This window comes from Squalius cephalus, assembly GCF_949319135.1.
Source record: "Squalius cephalus genome assembly, chromosome: 3".
Classification (NCBI taxonomy): Eukaryota; Metazoa; Chordata; class Actinopteri; order Cypriniformes; family Leuciscidae; genus Squalius; species Squalius cephalus.
This window is the reverse complement of record NC_137124.1, coordinates 41,327,375-41,348,894: the sequence shown is the minus strand read 5'-3', so window position 1 is coordinate 41,348,894 and position 21,520 is coordinate 41,327,375. Positions and strand designations below refer to the sequence as shown.

At 34.0% G+C, this 21,520-nt stretch overlaps 1 long non-coding RNA gene across 1 annotated transcript; it reads right to left on the bottom strand.

Annotated features, from left to right (window-relative positions):
- Window positions 1–10,006: 10,006 nt before the first annotated feature.
- Window positions 10,007–12,227, bottom strand: LOC307156534. The gene is made up of 3 exons (XR_013820728.1): window positions 12,080–12,227; window positions 11,575–11,663; window positions 10,007–11,074 (listed from the first exon to the last, which is right to left on the bottom strand). It is a non-coding gene; the product is annotated as an uncharacterized lncRNA (long non-coding RNA).
- Between the last annotated feature and the right edge of the window lie 9,293 nt (window positions 12,228–21,520).

Genomic DNA, 21,520 nt, shown 5'->3' with positions numbered 1-21,520 from the left:
CAAACTTTAGTTTTTACGCGCGTCAATTTCGCTCTTGACGCGCGAATTGATACAAAGTGGTCAAGCGTATCACTAGACGCGGCAGGCGCGAATTTCACATAATCCCTTTTTGAATTTGACGCGCTATAACTGTGAACGCACAGTTAGGCATCTAGTTTATGAAACCAAATGTTTATAAATGGAATGAATAAGGCCTGTTATTATTTTAATTTCCAGTTAGTTTCTTGATCTCGCGTTTCTGAAATGTTTTGCAGATGTGCTGTTAAGTGGACAAACTCAAGCCTGTACTTTTTGAGGACTTGTAAAACTCTGAAGATTAATAATCCCCTAAAATTGCCAAAGGATTTGAAATGTTGACTATATTCCAGTGTTCTTATTACTGTATAGATTTCAAGCCTGTTGTTCAAATTAACCTGATTATGCCCTGATTGCCATCGATCGGGCGCTTGAGTAAATAAATAAATTAAATATGTGGCAGCCGTTGTGTGCAGTAAACTTTCTTTTAACAAGCCTGTTGTACTGATGTGATGACCAGTTATAGTTTTAGTGCTAGTACGCCTATTTAGAGGTGCAGATTAATTCAGGTAGGACTCTGTGTAGACATATTTTATTATGTGTATTATGAGGTGGTCCGCGAAAATTCTTAAATACAAATAGTGGTCCACACACACAAAAAGTTTGAAAACCCCTGATTTAGATAATGGTTTTTGAAAAAAGCATTTTTTTCCAGCTGTTACCTGAATTACAGGACTGTAGTTATGCAACATATTGATACTATTATTATAGACATTCAACTGCAAATTAATGGAGTATTGGTGGTTGTAAAGAACAATCCCCCTTCCAGAGTGTTGATACAACTGCTTTCACAAACTTGCACTGGTGTAGACGACAGAGGACTCAGAGGTATATCAGCAGCAGTAGACCGATTATTTAGACGCGAACCTGATGTATTATTAAAAATGACATTAAGAATTTTCCAAAAAGCTCCTACAGTTCAGATGCAAATGCACCTTTATTTTTTATTTTAATGATCAACATTTAGAACACATTTGTTCTAAGCCAGTGCAAATGTAAACAGATTGTTGGTTACTGGCTTCACAGTAAACAGACAACATTACACAGTAGAGATGCGCGATGGGCTATTATTTCAACCGCATCACAAAACTCATCATCCGTCCGCCATCCATCCGCACCAACGTTTTTGACCAATTTTCAAAACCGCACCCGCCCGCCATCCGCTTAATGTATGCATATATTTTTCATTTGATTGGTTAACCGCCCGCCACCCGTCCGAATTTAATTAAAATATAATTTTTCGTCACGTCATCCGCCCGATCCATGGTTTATCCGCGGAGTCCGCGGCTGTAACCGCCAACCGCGCATCTCTATTACACAGAATGTAAATAAAATTTGAACTTACAAAACCTTTGCTTTTGTCAAGCTCGTTCTCTGCATTGCTTCTGAACCCGAAATGGTGCCAGATCGCAGCTTTGAGCGTTTCTGGAGTTTTCAAAGCAACCGCTTGCTTAACGTTACTGACGTTGTTTTAATGTCCTTCCACCTCGCGCTCATGCGTGTATTTAATGACGCGGCAAGTTAAAGTTCACGGGGAAAATCGATCCTCTGAGTTACGGATCGATCTTTAGAAATTAATATGAAAATCGATTCAGAATCGGTGAATCGATTTTTTCAACACAGCCACGGATGTTAAAAGGTATTTGTTAATAACAATTAAAAACTTTAAATCAACATGAAGCCATAATATTAATAAATAAAATATGGTTAAATTACAGTACAACGACTTCCATAATATTTTATTTTATTTATTTACAAAGTTGTGTGTCGTGAGTGAGACCTCGCAAAGATTACACCAATATTAGATTTCTTGTTGCGTGGTTGCACTATATGCCAGAAGCTTAGTCATCAACATCTAAACTAAACATTATCATGGTTTAGTTGTATTTTAAAACAATGTTTTTTCTGATTTTCATTTTTCAGGTCGATATTTGTAGAAATAAGCAAAATACATTTATAAAAACAAGTTAATGGCCTTGTGTCAGAACACAACAGGTCTTTTTATTGTAACTTTGAAAAGTGTAATACAGTATTTGATTTTTACAAATACCGAAACCAATGGGCCTAAGCCGTTGACCCCTGGAGTTATGACTTCTGAAGGCCTCTCATGTGTAGATTCGCTCGTTGAAAAAATTGTATTTTATTAGCTAAAATCATTGTCTGTATTCATAAAATATGTCCTCATGGGTGTAAAATGACCTCTGCCAATGATCTGACTTATCCTCGTAAGCGAAACATTTCTTATCTTTATTTACATGGGGCGGGTAAGTCCAAGGAGGCTTCCGTGTCGTTCCGCCATCTTGAAACACTATAATACCAGAGAGGGACAAAAAGCGCTAGCCTAACTCAACACGTTTCATCATCAACACTACTATAGTCAACAACCAAATTATGCCTTAAAAACGTTTTAAGTATTACATTAAAAAGGTGTAATTGACAAAAATTGTAATTCTGAATTAAGTAATAATTATAACAAAAAGTTGAAATTACAATTATGACTATGCGTCATAATTATGAGATGAAAAGTTTAAATGATGATGTACTAAATTGAAATTATGATAGATAAAGTAAATATTCCATAGTGAAATTTTCTGAATTCTATGTAATTGTATTTGTGAAAATGATTCAGTACTGAAACAGCATTTATGAGTTTTTACATATCTTCTGCTTGTTTCTGCAGTTCGTGTAGGCCTCTAAGACTTGTAGGCCTCTAAGACTATGGATAACTAAAAATGATTATTGAATAACTTGAATTTTGTTGACAATGTAAAAAAAATTGTCTTTCCATACCGGGAGTCGAACCCGGGCAGCCTGGATGAAAGCCAGGAATCCTAACCGCTAGACCATATGGGAGGCAATGATACTGCCCCGGCAAATTTGAAAGGCTGCACTGCACAGTACATTATAATGCAGGATCATACTTATGCCGAGCCACGGGAGAAGGAATCCTCATCGCCTAAAAGCTAACATTTAATTTATCGGTATGTAAATAAATATCAGGATAGCTTTTCCCCATGTGGAAAGATCTAATGAAGGAGAAAGACTTTGAAAGGGAAGTTGCCTGATTTCTTCTCGACAGGCAAGTCAAAGGTATGGTCTAAATTACAAGCTTTTTTCATTGCTTGGTTGTGTAAATCATTATATAGCTGCCATAACAGTACAAAAACATGTATCGTTAAACTCAATGAAGCGCTATTGGAAGCCATGTTGTCATAGCTTCTTGACACATTACGGCTACCGCAGTTGCAACACGCATTTGAAAAAGCGAGTAGATGGGAGAACCACTAGATGGGAGAAATTCTTTTGGGAGAACTAACTTGTAGTTGGGTCTTTAACAAAAAAAAACAAAAAAAACAAAACAACAAGCCTCCACAATCGAGGAGGTCAAAGGGCATGCTTCCTGCTATAGATAGTATCATCAGCTCTCCCCAAAGTCTATTCATGCGGCCAGCAGACAGATTTTAAACACCGATTTTACACTTCTACATATATTTTGAGTAGATAACCGATAGTATATTCTCAGTAAAGGGTTTCACCCTGTGTGATTCCACACTGATTAAGGATAGTTCGGGGAATACAAGTTAAAATGATCTTATACGATCGTATACTTATACTTTGAATTATGACTGATAAAATTAAATATTCGCTCAAGACCAACTTTACTTATGCCGCGTCAGTGATTTTGCAGATGATACAACTTAGTCTAAATAAGAGCAATGTGGAGTCCTCGGATTTCTTAAAAACAACACAACAACAAAACATTGTGACAAACTATGACAACATGTTGTATGGACAAAAGATCTAAGATGCCCAAGCACAGTTTTTCAACAATCAACAACTAAACGCTGTTTAGTAAAAATTCTACTTTAGGTTACCGTTAAATAAAATCATTACAGTAATCTTCTAAGAAAATAAATAGAAGATATGATTTTAATAAAACTTTAAAGATTTCTTTTAATTTTAAAATACCTTATTTAAACTTGTATGATTATGCTTTTAAATGAATTTAGTATAAACTCTGGATGTACTCTGTAAAAGGCGTTAGCAGACTAGATTTACTGTGACATTGTCCCCCGAGACTCATCTGGTCTGATACCCTGTTTCCTGAAGCTTCAGATCACACTGTGGTTTATCTCTGAAGGATCTGGGGCTGTAAGGTGTTTTTGTTTATATATTTATTTAGCTAAAACTTTGTTTACATTTTAGTAACATATGTTATTAATAATAATTTAATTTAAAATAGAGATTAGTTTATTTTTTAGAACCGTGTGTGTGCACAAAATGATATTAAATGATTTATTTATTTATTTATTTCATTTTGAAAATGTACAAATGTAGTTTTCTGTGTTTAGGTGTACGGTACAAAATTCATTATAGCTATGGAAAGCCCCCACCATAAAAATTTAAACCCCGCATGGACAAAAAAATGCTGATTGAATCTTTTCATATAAATGAGATTTAAAACGACTAAAAAGTACAGTTTTTCTACAATCTAAAGTTTTTGAACAGACAGACATTGTTTAATAACAATTATACTTTAGGTCACCATTAAACAAAATCATTACAGTAATCTTCTAAAAGATAAATAGAAGATATGAATGTATTCAAACTTTAAAGATTTTATTTAAACAGTCTTTTAATTTTAAAAGATCATATTTAAACTTTTACGATTATGTTTTGAAATAAATTCAGAAAGATGACGGCACGCTAATTTACCGGAACCTGTCACAGACACACGTACGCACACACACACACACACACACACACACACACAAACATACCATTTGTCTGGTGCTTCATGAAATCTTCAGTCAGCAGACTTAGATGAATTTTATTTTTATCTAAAACTGAAATTTCAGTAGATTTTTATTTTTATTTTTTTTTATATACTTTTAAAGAACAGAATGTTTTTCAACTTTAGTTAAATTAGCAAGATAACCATTTTAATGTATACCCTTTTTTATGTAATATGATTTTTATTCTTTTGTTTATCAAAAACAATTGGATCAATAAGATATTTATTTTATAAGCGTTTAATTATATACTTTTATAAAGAATTGAATGGTTTTCAACTTTAGTTAAATTAGCAAGATAGCTATTTTATTTTATACACTTATAGGCCTAAAGAACGGAATGTTTATGTAATATGATTTTTTTATTCTTTTGTTTATCTAAAACTGAATTAAATGGTTTCAGTAGATTTTTAGTAAGATATTATTGCATATTATTTGTGTGAAATATAAAACATGATTAGGGTAACTCTCTTTTTCTCACTTTCACTGTTACCTCAGGAATGTGGAGGGGGTCATGTCAGAGGACGCACACACACACACACACACACACACACAGACACACACAGACACACACACACAGGCACACTACTCTGGCTGGAGAGGCATTCAGAAAAAACAGTGTTTTTGTTTTACAACTTTTAATAATGTATTGAATTTAAAAACATTATTACGACTTTTAATAAATGTATTAAATTTAATTAAAAAAAAATAAATAAAAAAAACAACATTTTATAAAGATATAATTTAAACTTTGAAATAAATTTAGCCCTATTGTCTCATTCTGATCGCTGAATAAACCTAGGAGGAGAGAGAGAGAAACACTGACATTTATGTTATATTATTTTATAATCTTTTCATTTATACTTTAAAAGAACGGTATGTTTTCAACCTTGGTTAAATTATTTTATAATCTTTTCATTTATACTTTTTAAAGAACAGTATGTTTTCAACTCTTTTTTTTTTGTGATAGGTTTTAGTATTTAGTAAAATCCTTATTCATTTTATTCTTTTGTTTCTCTAAAACTGAATTAAATGGTTTCAGTAGATTTTTTGCTAAGATATTATTGTATATCATTTGTGTGAAATATAAAACATGATTAGGGACCAACTCTCTTTTTTCTCACTTTTGCTGCTACCTCAGGAATGTGGAGGGATCATATCAGATGCTGACACATTTCCTAACAGCACTTGTGATGCCATATAGCCAGACACACATACACACACACACACACACACACACAAACACATAACTGAACTGGACAACAAATTCAAACTTTCTGTCAAAACAGATGTCTATCACAAACACAGAAAATACACCCAGCTTGTGTGCACAAGAGACAATGCTTGTGTGACACAGTCTTCAAACTTTCTGTCAAAACCACATGATCTACGGATAAAAAGGGTCAAATAGGGTCAAAAACTTTCTGTCAAAACCACATGATCTACGACTAGCTAGGACAATAGGGCAAACCATAACAACAAATGCCGGAAAGACACCGGTAGATAAAAACAACATGCGGTAGATAAAACTGTCAAAACGCATGATCGAACGGTCGATAGGGCCAATCCATATCCATATCAATACACGGCAGAAAGGGCGGGACAGGTCAAAGCTAAACCGGAAGGGCGGTGACCAGATGTCTTATCTGGGGGCGGGACCGGAAGTCATCAATCATTTTGACAGGTGCCATAGGGTTATAACTACTGCAGAGCATAGGACCAGGATTGAGAACCACTGTAGAGTAAAAGGAAACAAACACAACACAGAGTAATAAGCATGTTCTGTATAACTCGTGTTGTGTTTGTTTCCTTTTACTGTTCAGAAAATAACTGAGCCTTTAAATATCTTATGTTAATAAAGCATTTATTAACACAAATGTCTAAATAATATGTATTTTGTACCTTTAAATAGTTTATTAAAGCATTTATTAACACACTGAGTAACTGTTACTATATGATGCACCTTTAAATAGTTAATTAATCATTTACTTACACTTTCTAACTGATCTTATGAACCACTGACAACTCCTAAATAACTGGTGTGTAATGTAATAATTTAGAAATTATAAATTGATCATTAATAAAGTATGAAAATACAATTATTAAACACATTATAGATATGCTTATAAATCAAGAATAACGCATTTAGCCTATATCTGTTTTAATAAACTGCTTATAAAATAAATAAAAACCTGCATCAGAATTAAGTTATTGTGATTGTCAAAACATTTGGTAACTAAACAGAATTTTATTAAATTATTGACAACACCTTAGAATGTTTACATGGTACAATGACTGGTAGGCTACTGTTTTCTTATTATTGCCTGACACAAATTTCAAAATTTAAATTCAATTCTTGCGATTTGATTTCGATCTTGATTCAGTATAAATTAATGTGGATAAATATTAGGCAAAGTAGATACATGTTAATTTTTCTCAAGAAAAAAAATCTCTCACTTAGGCCTAATTCTGTAAACATAGAGCCCTGTCAACTTGTATTATTCTTAAAGTTCAAAAATAACAACTCAAATATAATGCGTTTTTTATTACAATAACAATGTTATAATATTTTAACGATACAAGTAAGGAATAATTGACGACAGGCCGTTGAATTATTAGAAAAAATAATGCACACCCGAGGTGGTAATGCGGTCACGACGCGAAGCAGACTATAATTAAAATAATTAAAAAAATATATAATAAATATGTCATATAGTGCATATATTTAGCAAAATACTCCTCTCTATGGGTAATTTTTCAAGCCAACTAACGTCCTATGGTCAAGGGCGCCGTAAAGGGGTGGAAGGGCCCATAAGAGCAGACCCCCTTTTTCTTTTCTTATTTCTTTTCTCTTTTTTATACATACATTAAATGTGCTAGGGCCCCTCATGCACTAAATGTGTATTTTGTCCGTTTTGACCATAGATTTAATATTTAAAAAACAAATAATGTATTTACTGTTTCAGTCACACCCCTCCCCCTTACAATGGTTCATTCCACCTGCTCTGTCCGAGCTACGATCGCTAGTGTATCCCCAGCAAACACAAAACGTTTTTACAACGTTTCACAACGTTGTTTTTAGGTTGCAATTAGGTAATGTTGCAGTGCAACGTTTTAAAAACGTTTAAGAAACCACACCTAAAATAAAAAAAAGAATGTAACCAAAATAAAACGTTTTAGAAACGTTGTGAAAATACCAACCAGGTATGTTTTCTTTAGGTAGTCAAAAAAACGTTAATATCACGTTTGTCTACTACGAAAACAAAACCAGACCAAAATGCAACTTTGGCGAGACGTTTTATTTAGGTGTTAAAATAACGTAGTCTGCACGTTGAAATAGGTTTTAAAAGAAACGCCACGACAATATTAATACAACCATGCCAAATCTCCAATGGTGCGTTCTGCCAGCAAACACAAAACGTTTTTACCGTTTCACAACGTTGTTTTTTGGTTGCAATTAGGTAATGTTGCAGTTTTAAAAACGTTTAAGAAACCACACCTAAAATAAAAAAAAAATAATGTAACCAAAATAAAACGTTTTAGAAACGTTGTGAAAATAGCAACCAGGTATGTTTTCTTTAGGTAGTCAAAAAAACGTAAATATCACGTTCGTCTACTACGAAAACAAAACCAGACCAAAATGCAACTTTGGCGAGACGTTTTATTTAGGTGTTAAAAAAACGTAGTCTGCACGTTGAAATAGGTTTCAAAAGAAACGTCACGACAGTATTAATACAACCATGCCAAATCTCCAATGGTAGGCTACGTTCTGTTTGTGTATAAAATACATTTTAACATTAAAGCGATTCTTCATTGACCGAGTAGCCTAACAGACGAGACCGCTGTAGGCAGCCTGAATATCAAGTATCAAAAGGATTTAGAGGTGATATGTGAATGCTTACTCTCAGTCGTCTCTTCTCATTAAATAGCCTATAAACTTTTGGAAAAATGTTAATGTCCTTGCATTCATGCAGCCTGAGGGTGACGCTCTAATGATGATTGACATACTTTATGAAAATATGTTCATAATTAATTATATCATGTAGTTTTTGCTATTTTCGTTTACCTCGTTTACCATTTCTAAAGGTAGACATATATTATGTTATAATGTAGCCTATTATATATGATTTGAAACATTGTTTTACATTTTTAATGCTTTCATCCCATACACAAAAGAAATATATTTGAAATATATTTTCAGTATATATTTTGGAATATATGCAAATATTTGAAATTGGCCCAATAAATATATTTCACACTTAACATCATATATTTTTGTAATATTTCAGAATATATTTCAATGTATTTGGAAAATATTCCACATATATTTTGACACTTTTGGGGACCCATACAGAAAAAAATACATTGAAATATATTCTGAAATATAACAAAAATATATGATGTTAAGTGTGATATATTTATTGGGCCAATTTCAAATATTTGCATATATTCCAAAATACTGAAAATATATTTCAAATATATTTATTTTGTGTATGGGATATTTTCATTCAATTTACAGTTTGCGATGGCCACAGGCCTACTATCCACTTAATAATATATCAGGTTTCATGATATTTTAGCTGATTATCAAATAATTCATTCCATCAATCTAAATGTAAATGCTGCGTGACTTTTACGTGTTTTAATGGGCGCGCGCGCTGAACATTCAAGCCGCATTTGAACTGGAGCGGAGGACGTTACCATGGAAACGAGGCAGCAGCTCAACCGACAATCAGCGAAACTCCGTCTATCACTCCCAGCTAACACAAATACGTGACTGTTACGTAACTGCAACGTAATCTGGTGACCAAACTTTCGTCGTGGCGACGTAATTAGTTACGTCTTGGCAACCGGAAAAGTGAAATTCCCAGATACGTTGCTACAACGTAACTTTGTAACGTTGTCAGCAAGTAACGGCGACGTCGTGGCAACGTTGTGGATCGACAGTCGTGTGTTGGTAACCAGTTGGTCATTTTAGTTTTTAATAATATGGGCGGACATGCAGTGGTCTAATTTAACTTGTCCTCATTGGCCCAAAACTATTTTAGAGACTTTTTCAACGACATATGAACGATATACAGACTCAAAATTTGGTTAATTCAGTTAATTTACTATAGAACAAAGCACAAACAGCAAAAACAGTTTGCAAACAGGTTATACATTTAAATGAACAAGATTTTCCTCAAAAGCTTGAACATCAAACTACTCCTACACGTCTTCATTTTGGTGGCCCTAATAACAAAGCAAGAATAAGAAAAGAAAAATGCAAGAAAAAAGAACAGTTGAGTGTTTTCCCATTTAACATTTAAATACACAAAGCAATTAGCACTGAAAGATAGAATCTATATAAGACAGTTTTGTTTAAAAATCGCTTGTATATTTTTCTAAACATTGTCACAAAGTTATGTTGTGGCAAGTGCATTATTTCCTTTTAAAATAATTTGATAACTTAATGACATGTATCACTATATTCTATAAAACCTTAGTTTGAAATCATTTTTTTGTACATTTAATAATACTTATTTTGCTTTTCTTCTTCTGAAGTCATAATTACAATGTCCTTTTTTTTTTTAACTAGGAAACTAGGCCTATTTATGATTATTCCTGAAGGCAGCATTAAACTCCTAAAATGTCAGGTGGTGGTGCAACTGTCCGAACAAATAAACAGATTAAGAAAACAATTTAAAATGGTGTCTTAATAATAACAAAATAAAAACTATTTCATAATTTTAGGTTTGAAGCCTTTCATATAATTGTTTTTTATAAATATCAGTAGTTTTAAAGCTGTTGAGATAATTGAGAAACTTTTGTCCGCCATTTGTATATTCTCAAATGTTATTATGAATTTACAAGGTAATACCAGTAAACATGATAATGCATCGTCCAGAGGAGCCTAACTGATCTCTTTGGCAGAGTGAAAAAGTTTGTAGAGCTCTTTCAAATACTGATAAAAACTGCTAATTTCAAGTATGGGTAGGTTGGTGGTACACTTTCCATGTCAGGTGGTACAACTACAATACATAATATTTTTGCTGTACTACCTGACATAACTTAAATTAGTTTAAACACTTTAAAATATCATTTAACATCTGAAAATTGTTTAAACACATTGTCTTCAAGAGTGTTGATGTCATTAGAAGTCTTCCCAAGTGAGGCTGGATCCGAACTGGAGCTGCTGTAATCTCTAGTAAAATATGCTGAGCATCCTGAGATAGAAACAGGGAGACAACAGGAGAAAGATTAGCATTGCTGCTGTTCATATTATTTCAGGCAAAAGATGGTCATGTGCACTTTTTACTATTTCATCACATATAGTGCAAGATTATGAGATGTGTTAATTGAATGCTTGGCTAAAGAGATGTGTCTTTAATCTAGATTTAAATTAGGATAGTGTTTCTGGGCCCCAAATATTATCAGAAAGGTTATTCTAGAGTTATTCCCTTACATTCTATTGAATTAATAGGAAATCATCTGATTTTAAAAAGAAAACATGGCCTTAGTTTTACTTATTCACTTATTCATATTGCTCATACAGTTTCACTTAAGTTTGGATGTCAAAACTTTCTTAAAATAAATTAAACAAATAAATGTAAATGTAAATATGAGAATTTAAAATAACAGATGCATGGTGATGTACAGTAAGTTAGGTGACAAAATATTGTGAGAAAATGGATATGAAGTTATTTAATGAGCTTCCTCACTTCACCTGTTTCCAACTTCTCTGGCAGCAGCTTTCTTCAGAAATATTGAAGTCGTGGAGCTTCCCTCTGTTGTAGAAGGATTATTTTGTTGATGCTGAAATCACAGAACTAGTTTTATCAATTTGTGTTTACCACTGAGCTAGTTTCAGCCAATTTTCACACTCCATGTAACGTTAAGTGACGTCATCCAGTACGTTTATGTTAAATACGTTTATGTTAAATAAATTAGCTCACTTCCAAACTAACTTATTTTTTACAAAACTATCAAAACCTCTCATCTACCCATAAGATGTGATTAAAATCCTAAACTTTCATATCAAAAGCTCAAGCTATGAAGTTAGCATAACGTTATCTCTTCTGAAAACGGTTGAGATGCTAACGGACTTTTTCCTAAGACACTAAACCATTTCTATAAAGCAAATATTCAACAGAAGCGTATCAATTACAAGTACGAGAAGTGTCAAGAACAGTTGTGTGTATTATTTGTGTGATTTTAGAGACTAAACTCACCTGAAAGCAGTGAAAACAACAGCGAGAGACGGAGTTCTGCCGCTTTGTCAGTTGCAGTCAGTGGGGCGGTCGGTGACGCGCCGTTTCCATGGCAACTCATCTCCGCTCCAGTGTTTGAGGGCGACTCGAAGGTTCACGCGCACGCCCATTAAAAAGTCAAAGCCACGCAACATTTACAAACAACATATAAAATTATAACCTTACTTGAATAAAATGAACGTATTGCAAACGTACAGTACGGAATACTAAACAAACAATTGAAACAAATAAAATATTTCATAGAAATGCAGTCTGATAAGATGGTAATGAAATTACGGGCCCGTGACGTTGCAGTTCCGTTGCCAGTAAGTCATGAAATTACCAAGTTATTACGAATAGAGTACGTATCTGGAACGTTGTTGGTTATCTTATAACCTTAGGAGGACGTACTGACGACGTTGTGGGTTGGTAATATGATGGTAATGAAATTACGGTCCTGTTACGTTGCAATTCCGTTGCCAGTAAGTCATGAAATTACCAAGATATTACGAATAGAGTACGTATCTGGAACGTAGTTGGTTATCTTATAACGTTAGGAGGACGTACTGACGACGTTGTGGTTTGGTAATATGATGGTAATGAAATTCCGAGCATACGACGTTGTAGTTACGTTGTCAGTTGGTAAGTCATGAAATGACCAAAAAGTACGAATAAATTACGTAACTGCGACGTCGTGTGTTAGCTGGGCTGTTGTTTTAACAACTTTAAGGTAAGTTTAGTTCATAAAATTACACAAATAGTACATACAAATGTTTCTGAGACTTTCTTTCATGTAAATCACTCGCTTTCGTTGAATATTTACTTAATAGAAATGGTTTAGTGTCTTCGAAAAAGTCCGTTAGCATCTTTAGCTAGCTAACGTTAGAGGTAACGTTAGGTTGACTAGACTTGAGCTGTAAGTTTGGGCTTTTAATCACTTATGTGTAGATGAGATATTTTTGTAAAGGTTTTGCTGACAATTGGTCAATGGATGAATGGGAATAAGCTAATTTATTTATATAAAAGTATGCACTGTAATATGGTTAATTCATAGTTAGCATGTGACGTCACGTCGCACCATTACGCCCACCTGGAGGGCAAACTAAGGCTTTCCTCCACTGCCCAGTCATTTTTATCAGGTTTGTAGTTAGTATTAATGTAGTAAAACAGTGTTATTAAAATATCAAATTAAGCCTACCGCTTATTCATGATGCATACTTTGTACAGGTAAGCAGATGAACAGAGAACAAATTATTTACAACAAAATAATATTGTTTGTCTTCTCCCCTTTACAGTATTGTTTGCCATCTAGTTCTGATCACAGAGTTTATCTCCAAACCCAATTAAGCAGACCTGAGCAGCTGATCCAGGATCACCAGAAACTCTGCAGGACTTTGGTCTCAGTGTTCCAGTGTTCAGGTGTCCCAGTGTTGTAAGTTCAGAACATATTGCAGGAGATCTCAACATTGTCTCTCAAGGTCCACTTACATGCAGAGCTTTACTCCAACCTAGTCCAGCACACCTGAACAAGCTAATCAAGGTGCATAACTCTGGGTGCATATCACTCAGGTCTCTATCTCAGTAGTCAGTGGCCGTCTTTATCACAAAATCCTTACAGTGCACTGAAACATTCGCTCCCTAAAAACTCACTATGTTATCGGAAGTTCTGAAGCACAAAACTTTATCACATGAGACAGTTCGCTACAAAATGACATGTGATAGGTGATTTTAAAACACAAACCAATATTATATTTCAGCATAAACATAACATCTCTAGACAGGTAATGTCTAATCAAGCAAACATTTACAATTTATTTATGACTGAAATCTTCCACAAGTATGTAGAGGGAAAACTCAAGTGTATACTTCACATTTTGGACAACCATTGTTTTTTTACATTTACATTTTGGATATTGTTTTCTTTCTCACTTTAGATGCTGGAGAAAAAACAGCCAGGCTAAAGCATTCCAAGTGGAAACTTCTGTCGTGGCTCAACGGTGGAAGGAGCAGATCAGAGATCAGGAAGAGATCTACTGGTGCCCCTGAGGAACTGATTCACCTAATGCGTCAAATTTAACCAAACATTTTCATCACTCACCTTCATGTCGTTGCAAACCTGTAAGACTTTCGTTCATCTTTGAAACACAAATGTAGATCTTTTTAATGAAATCAGAGCTTTCTGGCCCTCCATTTCACAGTTTATGCAACTACAACTTTCAAGCTTCAGAAAGGTAGTAAAGACATTATAACAATAATCAATATGACTCCAGTGGTTTAACCTCAACTTTATGAAGTGAAGTAAATGCTGTGTGTGTGCAAAAAAACCCATTGCATCTTTATTCACAAAATATACGTCTCTGACACGTGTTCACGGAGCACCACGATTCATCAGTGTTGTGTTGGCGAGAGAGCCAGCGATCTCATGCCGCAACATGCGTTGGAGATACATAATTTGTGAATAAAGATGTAATTGTATGCGCACATAAGGTATCTGTTAAAAATATCTTCATTTGTGTTCTTCACAAAAGTCTTATGGGTTTGGAGCGACATGAGGGTAGGTAATTAATGACAGAATTTACATTTTTGTGTGAACTATCCCTTTACTGTTTTCTAATGTGGTTATAATTGGCCATTGTTCTGTTTTATAAACATTTTCAATATTTTAAAGATTTATTGTTTTGAAAAAAATTTTTATACAGAAAAGATAGATTAATTTGATCAAAAGTTGCAGTAAAAACTTTTAAATTGTTCTAAAAAAATTATGTTTAAAATAAATGTTGCTCTTACTGAAAACTGTATCATAGTTTCCACAAAAATATGAAGCCGTACAACTGATAATAATCTGTTATATATATATATATATATAATAGATTGTATCATTATTTATTCTAGAATTAGTAATACATTACAGAAATGCACTCATTAATTAAAATCATTAATCATATATCAATCATATTGTGTTATTAATCAATAAATTCTAAAGAATTTGATTAACTTTTATGTTTTGTGTCCAGTGATTTTTCAATGTTTTTAACGGGTCCCAGAAAGAATTGTGTTTATAGCCCACTGGATCGATTACTCTTCACACTGGATTCTTTGAAGACGGACGTGGCAGCAGTTGCAAACACTTACAGGCTACATCCAAGGATGGAAACATCTCAGGTTTTAGTGATTAACACGTTCTTTCAGTGAATTTTTCGGGTGAACGTGGTAAAAACCAATAGAAAAAAAAGTACCACATGAGACGTGATATTTGACATTTTGAAAATGTTGAACATGACGCATATCGTCGAAGCAACGTTAAAAAAACAACGTTTTTTTTACAAAACATTTCATCAATGGTGTGAAAATACGTATTTATAACGTTAAAAAAATGTTTCAGCCACGTTGTGAAAATACGTGTTTATAACGTTTAAAAAATGTTTCAGCCACGTTGTGAAAATACGTGTTTATAACGTTTAAAAAATGTTTCAGCCACGTTGTGAAAATACGTGTTTATAACGTTTAAAAAACCCGACATCTGTCGTATTAAATACGTAGGATAAAAACGTTGTGACAACTTTTTCACGACGTGAAAAAAACGTTTTTGCAACGTTTTTGTGTTTGCTGGGTCGTCTCTTGCTTATTGCACTTGCTAATTGCACTTGCTATGATGCAGCGCAGACAGTGACACACGCAGGCATGTCACATCAAAAGTTAGGGCATCAAAAAAGGAAAGGAAAGAGAAGACAGAGAACGGCGAAGTCGACAGTATGTCACACAGTTTTTCAAAAAGAAAGGTATCTTGCCCTATTCCTGTATTCCAAAACTTTCAGAGTTACTTATTTTTGTTGCTATATGACCTGCTTTTATCTAGCTAGCTTAGTAAAATAATTACTGAATTATGATTTACATCCAACAATAATAACATCTCTGGGTTATCATGTCTCTACACCATAGACTGTAAAAAATATTACGAAAATTAACCATGGTTTTTTTGTAGTAACTATGGTTTTTTTGTAGTTACCATGGTTTAACTATGGTTTTTGCAGTAAAACCATAGTAACTACAAAATGAACCATAGTTTAACTATGGTTTTTGCAGTAAAACCATAGTAACTACAAATTAACCATGGTTTTACTACAATAACCGTGGTTTAACCATGGTTTTTTTATAGTTACCATGGTTTAACTATGGTTTTTGTAGTAAAACCATAGTAACTACAAAATTAACCATAGTTTAACTATGGTTTTTCCAGTCAAACCATAGTAACTACAAATGAACTATGGTTTTACTACAATAACCATGGTTTAACCATGGTTTTACTACAATAACCTTGGTTTTACCATGGTTTTTGTAGTACAACCATAGTAACCATAAAATGAGCCATGGTTTTTGTAGTAAAACCATAGTAACCATAAAATGAACCATGGTTTTTGTAGTAAAGCCATAGTAACTACAAAATGAACCATGGTTTTCAGTGTACGTTTTTTTTGTTTTTTTTGTTTTGTTTTTTTTTAGCATGTTTTTGTTCAGTCCAATGTAAATATATCTGCTGTGCATATGTTGCACTGACTTGTTTGGTGAAAAAAAAAAAATGTTTCAACAGCATAAGTGTATCTGCAAATATTTTTGTGACCAATCTAAAGAATTTTCTACAATTTGAACTATTTTAGTATTATGGCAAAGCGTACTAAAGTGATTTTATGGCCAACAGTAGTTGGTCAAAAATCTGGTGATATGAAGTGTGTGTGCCATTTTTATGGAAGTAAAATAATGTCAAATGTTTTTGAAACAAAAAGCCTGTTGAATTGCACTACTTGAAAAAAAATAGGCATTGCATTAACCATGCTTGCATTTTAATGCATTGTATTTTAGGGCTTGCATTTTTATGGGCTGAAATTCAACATGGTTGAATATTTAAGCTGTGAATATTTCAATTAAAAACATTTCAAACACATTTTTATTATTAAAAATTCAATAATCCATATTCACCTTTCATATTTCACTTCCAAAATATTCAAACTGTTTAAAAATACAACCTATAATATTCAACAGGCAATTTTCGGTCCATTTTATTTCACTTTGAAAATTCGCTTCCACAAATTCGGTGGTTCAAATTCGACAGAAAATATTACGTTGACATCCATGAACTGCAGGAAGAGCAGTAGATTACCGAGATACTCCTCATCTGCTGTTACTCGACCTCACCAGCAGGTGGTGCAAAAGCGCGTGTTGTTGACGAAGACCAGCAACAGTTAGAGCAAGCCATTCATTCATAAAATGAAAATGATTATCTGTGTCAGTATATATGCGGAAAAGATGATAAAGACACAAAAGCTGTGTTTATGTTTCATTCAATAACTTCATTGTCACTTTCCCTGTGTAGCCTACATGTCATCAGCTTTCTCAACCTATGAACAAGATTATAATCGGTTTCCCTCAATACCTCACACTCGAGGATTCCCCTTCTGTCGGGACAAAACGCTTAACGTAGTTTATGGACTAATACAGTGATATAAAAGACCAAACTCGCACCTTATTGGGGATGTAGGCTACTATATAGGCTCGATGGACTAAGAATATGAACGTAACGCGCAAAGTTTCATGCAGAGCGTTTCGTGATACTGGCATAAAATCAACACTTTCTCTCTTCTCTTCTCTTCTCTTCTCTTCTCTTCTCTTCTCTTCTCTTCTCTTCTCTTCTCTTCTCTTCTCTTCTCTTCTCTTCTCTCTCTACAGTAGGCTATAGTATAGTATAGTAGGCTATGCCTACGTGTATTGCATTAGCTTAAACTGGGAAGAGATAGCACTTGCATATTGTTGTCCTCCTATTGTTAGTTTAACTGTAAATCGCTTTGGATAAAAGCGTCTGCTAAATAAATGACTAAATGTAGCCTAATAAATGTAAAATTGGCTTGACATTGGACATTCGCACATTTAGGGACCGTCTCAAAAGTTGCATAAAACACTGGCATACACGTTTCTAACTTCAATAGCAAACTTTAATTGAATAAATATAAAAAATCCAAAGGGTGCGCATTATGCCTGACACTACATGAACACTTTATAGTTGGTTTTTGACTGTAAGTCGTTCTATTCAAATGCTATTGAAGTTAGAAACGTGTAAAGTCGTATACACTTTAGAGACGGTCCCTAAATGTGCGAATGTCCAACGTCAAGCCAACTTTATGCCAGTCGATCACTGGGAAACGCTCAGCATTAAACGAGTTTGGTCTTTTATATCACTGTAATTAGTCCATTAAGCTATACGTTAAGCGTTTTATATGTCCAGCTGGTGAATCCTTAAGTATTGAGGGAAACCCTAATAGCTTGCATGCAGCACATCGCCACAATATAAAGTTAAGGCAACTAAACAACCAAGAGAAATATATGTCAACCTCAAAAATGTAATATTGGATCTGTATCCGCATCGGGGAATAACATTATAATCTTGTTCACGGTAGAGAAAGATGCTTGTAGGCTACACAGGGAAAGTAACTGTGAAGACACTGAATTTAACATAAAACCGCCGTCATAATAATCACAAATACACTTGCATTGCTGTTAAATGAGTTTTATGAATGAATGGCTTGCTCTAACTGTTGCTCTGTCTTCGTCAACAACACGAGCTTTTGCACCACCTGCTGGTGAAGCCGACTAACAGCAGATGGAGAGTACGCTCGGTAATCTACTGCTCTTCCTGCAGTTCATGGATGTCAACGTAATATTTTCTGTCGAATTTGAACCACCGAATTTGTGGAAGCGAATTTTCAAAGCGAAATAAAATGGACCGAAAATTGCCTGTTGAATATTATAGGTTGTATTTTTAAACAGTTTGAATAATTTGGAAGTGAAATATGAAAGGTGAATATAGATTATTGAATTTTTAATAATGAAAATGTGTTTGAAATGTTTTTAATTGAAATATTCACAGCTTAAATATTCAACCATGTTGAATTTCAGCCCATAAAAATGCAAGCCCTAAAAATACAATGCATTAAAATGCAAGCATGGTTAATGCAATGCCTTTTTTTTTTTCAAGTAGTGCAATTCAACAGGCTTTTTGTTTCAAAAACATTTGACATTATTTTACTTCCATACATTTTGTGATGCAACCAATACTATGTAGTTTTGGTTGCAGTGCTTCATTTTGCATGATATATTAGGTATTTTGCAGTTTGGGTGTGTGGTTTTGTAAATTGTGTTAAGTATTTTAATAAAACCAGGAAAAAAATAGTTTGCAAAATTGTGTGTTAGCAATTGGAAAAAAAATGTAATTGTTCTCACGTCAAGGGTGCAGTGATAGGTCAAATTACTGTTTCATTCATGATTGGTTGATGCGTTGAGTATGTGGCATAGCAACAATACGCTGATTGGTTGAAATCGCTTCAGCCAAGGAATTTTCCGAACTGACAGCTGGAAGCAGGCACGACAGCAGCGCGGTCGAGTTTATTGGTTTATTATTTGAAATATTTAACTTGAAGAAGACGAAATTTAAAGGTGAGTTCTGATAATTTATGTTTATATGTAGTTCACAAGTCGAAAATATAAATGTTATAGCCACTTGACGTTAATTTAGCGAGTTAACTAGCTTTGCACCGAATGCTTTTTAGCCATGTTTGACATGTAAGTTATAAGTTACACTTTTTAATCTTTGACTAGTGTTAAGTCATTGCGTGTACACATTTAATATGGCGTTTGTTCTCCATTATCCACTATAACTGTTAAATGTTAACTTTGCTATTAGGCAACATAAATCTGATTGCCCAAGGTCGCTGCAGCTGTTAGCTGCTACTGCATTTTCAAATAGAAGGAGAGCGGGAACTTCGGAGCACGAGCACCACAACAACCATGGCTTCGCCCCCGCTTCACAGAGGCCGGACCCGAATTATAAGATTAAGAGAAGAGGAAATTCAAAGGTGGGTTTTATGTTTATGTTTAACCAAATAACAAATGTATAAAGCGTTACAACTTAACATGACAATAACGAGTGTAAATTGTGTAATTAGATACGAATCGTGTCAGTGATATTAACCGTCTACAAATATATTTTAAAGCAATTGAGTTTCTGTGTCGTGAGTACACATTTAATAGGTAATTATTGTAAATGAATGCTTTACCAGAGGTTCCATGCTGGTGTACTTTACATTAGTCCACAATACTGTATGCAGTTGAACAACGTGACTGAACACCACCGAGCAGTGCACAGATCAAATAGTTGATCACTCGTTCTCTGTGTTTAAATGATAGCGATTGACTTACCTGATTCTGCCCTAAGTCATATACAGGTCATTAATTTTAACAGAGAACATTGTTGAAACTCAGCAAATGTGTTTTTGATTTTTAGATCATGAAGATGATGGGGTAAACTACCAGTGCTGGTCTCACTGATCATCACACATCTGAACGTCTTCCTGCATCCTCAGCTGTGAGGCAAGTATCAGTAACTTACATTGAGTTATTTGAGTGATATTCTTTTTTCTGGTGAGGTTCAGTGTTTCCCCTATAAATTTTTCCAGCAGCGGTGCTGTTACGTGCCGGAGGTTGTTACCAAGCCGCTCGTGGGGGGGTCCGGGGGCATGCACCCCCGGAAGATTTTTTTTTTGAATAACCCCTTAAACCATGACTTCTGGCAAGTTTTGTGGATAGAAATGGACATTTTGAGACATACATTTTGAGGCTCAAATGTAAGAAAGGGGCACTATGTAAAAAAAATAAAAAAAATAAAAAATAAAAAAAAAAAATATATATATATATATATATATATATATAGGCTATATATATATATATATATATATATATATATATATATATATATATATAGCCTATATATATATATATATATATATATATATATATATATATATATATGTATATATATATATATATATATATATATACAGGGTGCGATTTGTGAAAAAAACAGAGGGGGGGATGTTTTGAAACATTTTTATTCATAAAAATAAATCATGAGAACAAGAACTTAATTCACTGCATTTGGTGCTCTGGACCCTTTTCATTGTTCCCAGCTAGCTAACAAGAGTTTTCGTGCTGAAAAATTACATACTATTACAAATATTTGTACTTGGTGACATTCTGAAAAGCCGTACATGGATCAAAGCTAATGGACAGGATCAGATAAATCAGAGTTTAGATTCTCTGCCCGAGCCCGAATTTGACCCGACCCGGGCCGGGCCCTTGATCCAGCACTTGTGTTACAAAATGCAACACGTCACGTGTCATGCTCAGCGTCTCCTCCACTCGCACGCATCACACCGGCCCGGGATAATAATCTTTAAAAATATTTATTTTGTTTAAAAAATATTCTATATTCTAAAACCTTGTTGAATTAAATTAGAGTTGTAGCCTACTAGGGCTACTCCTCCTAGGCCATCCAAAGTTCATTCTTGTTCATTTTCTGTGTTCATCATTTTTCACGTT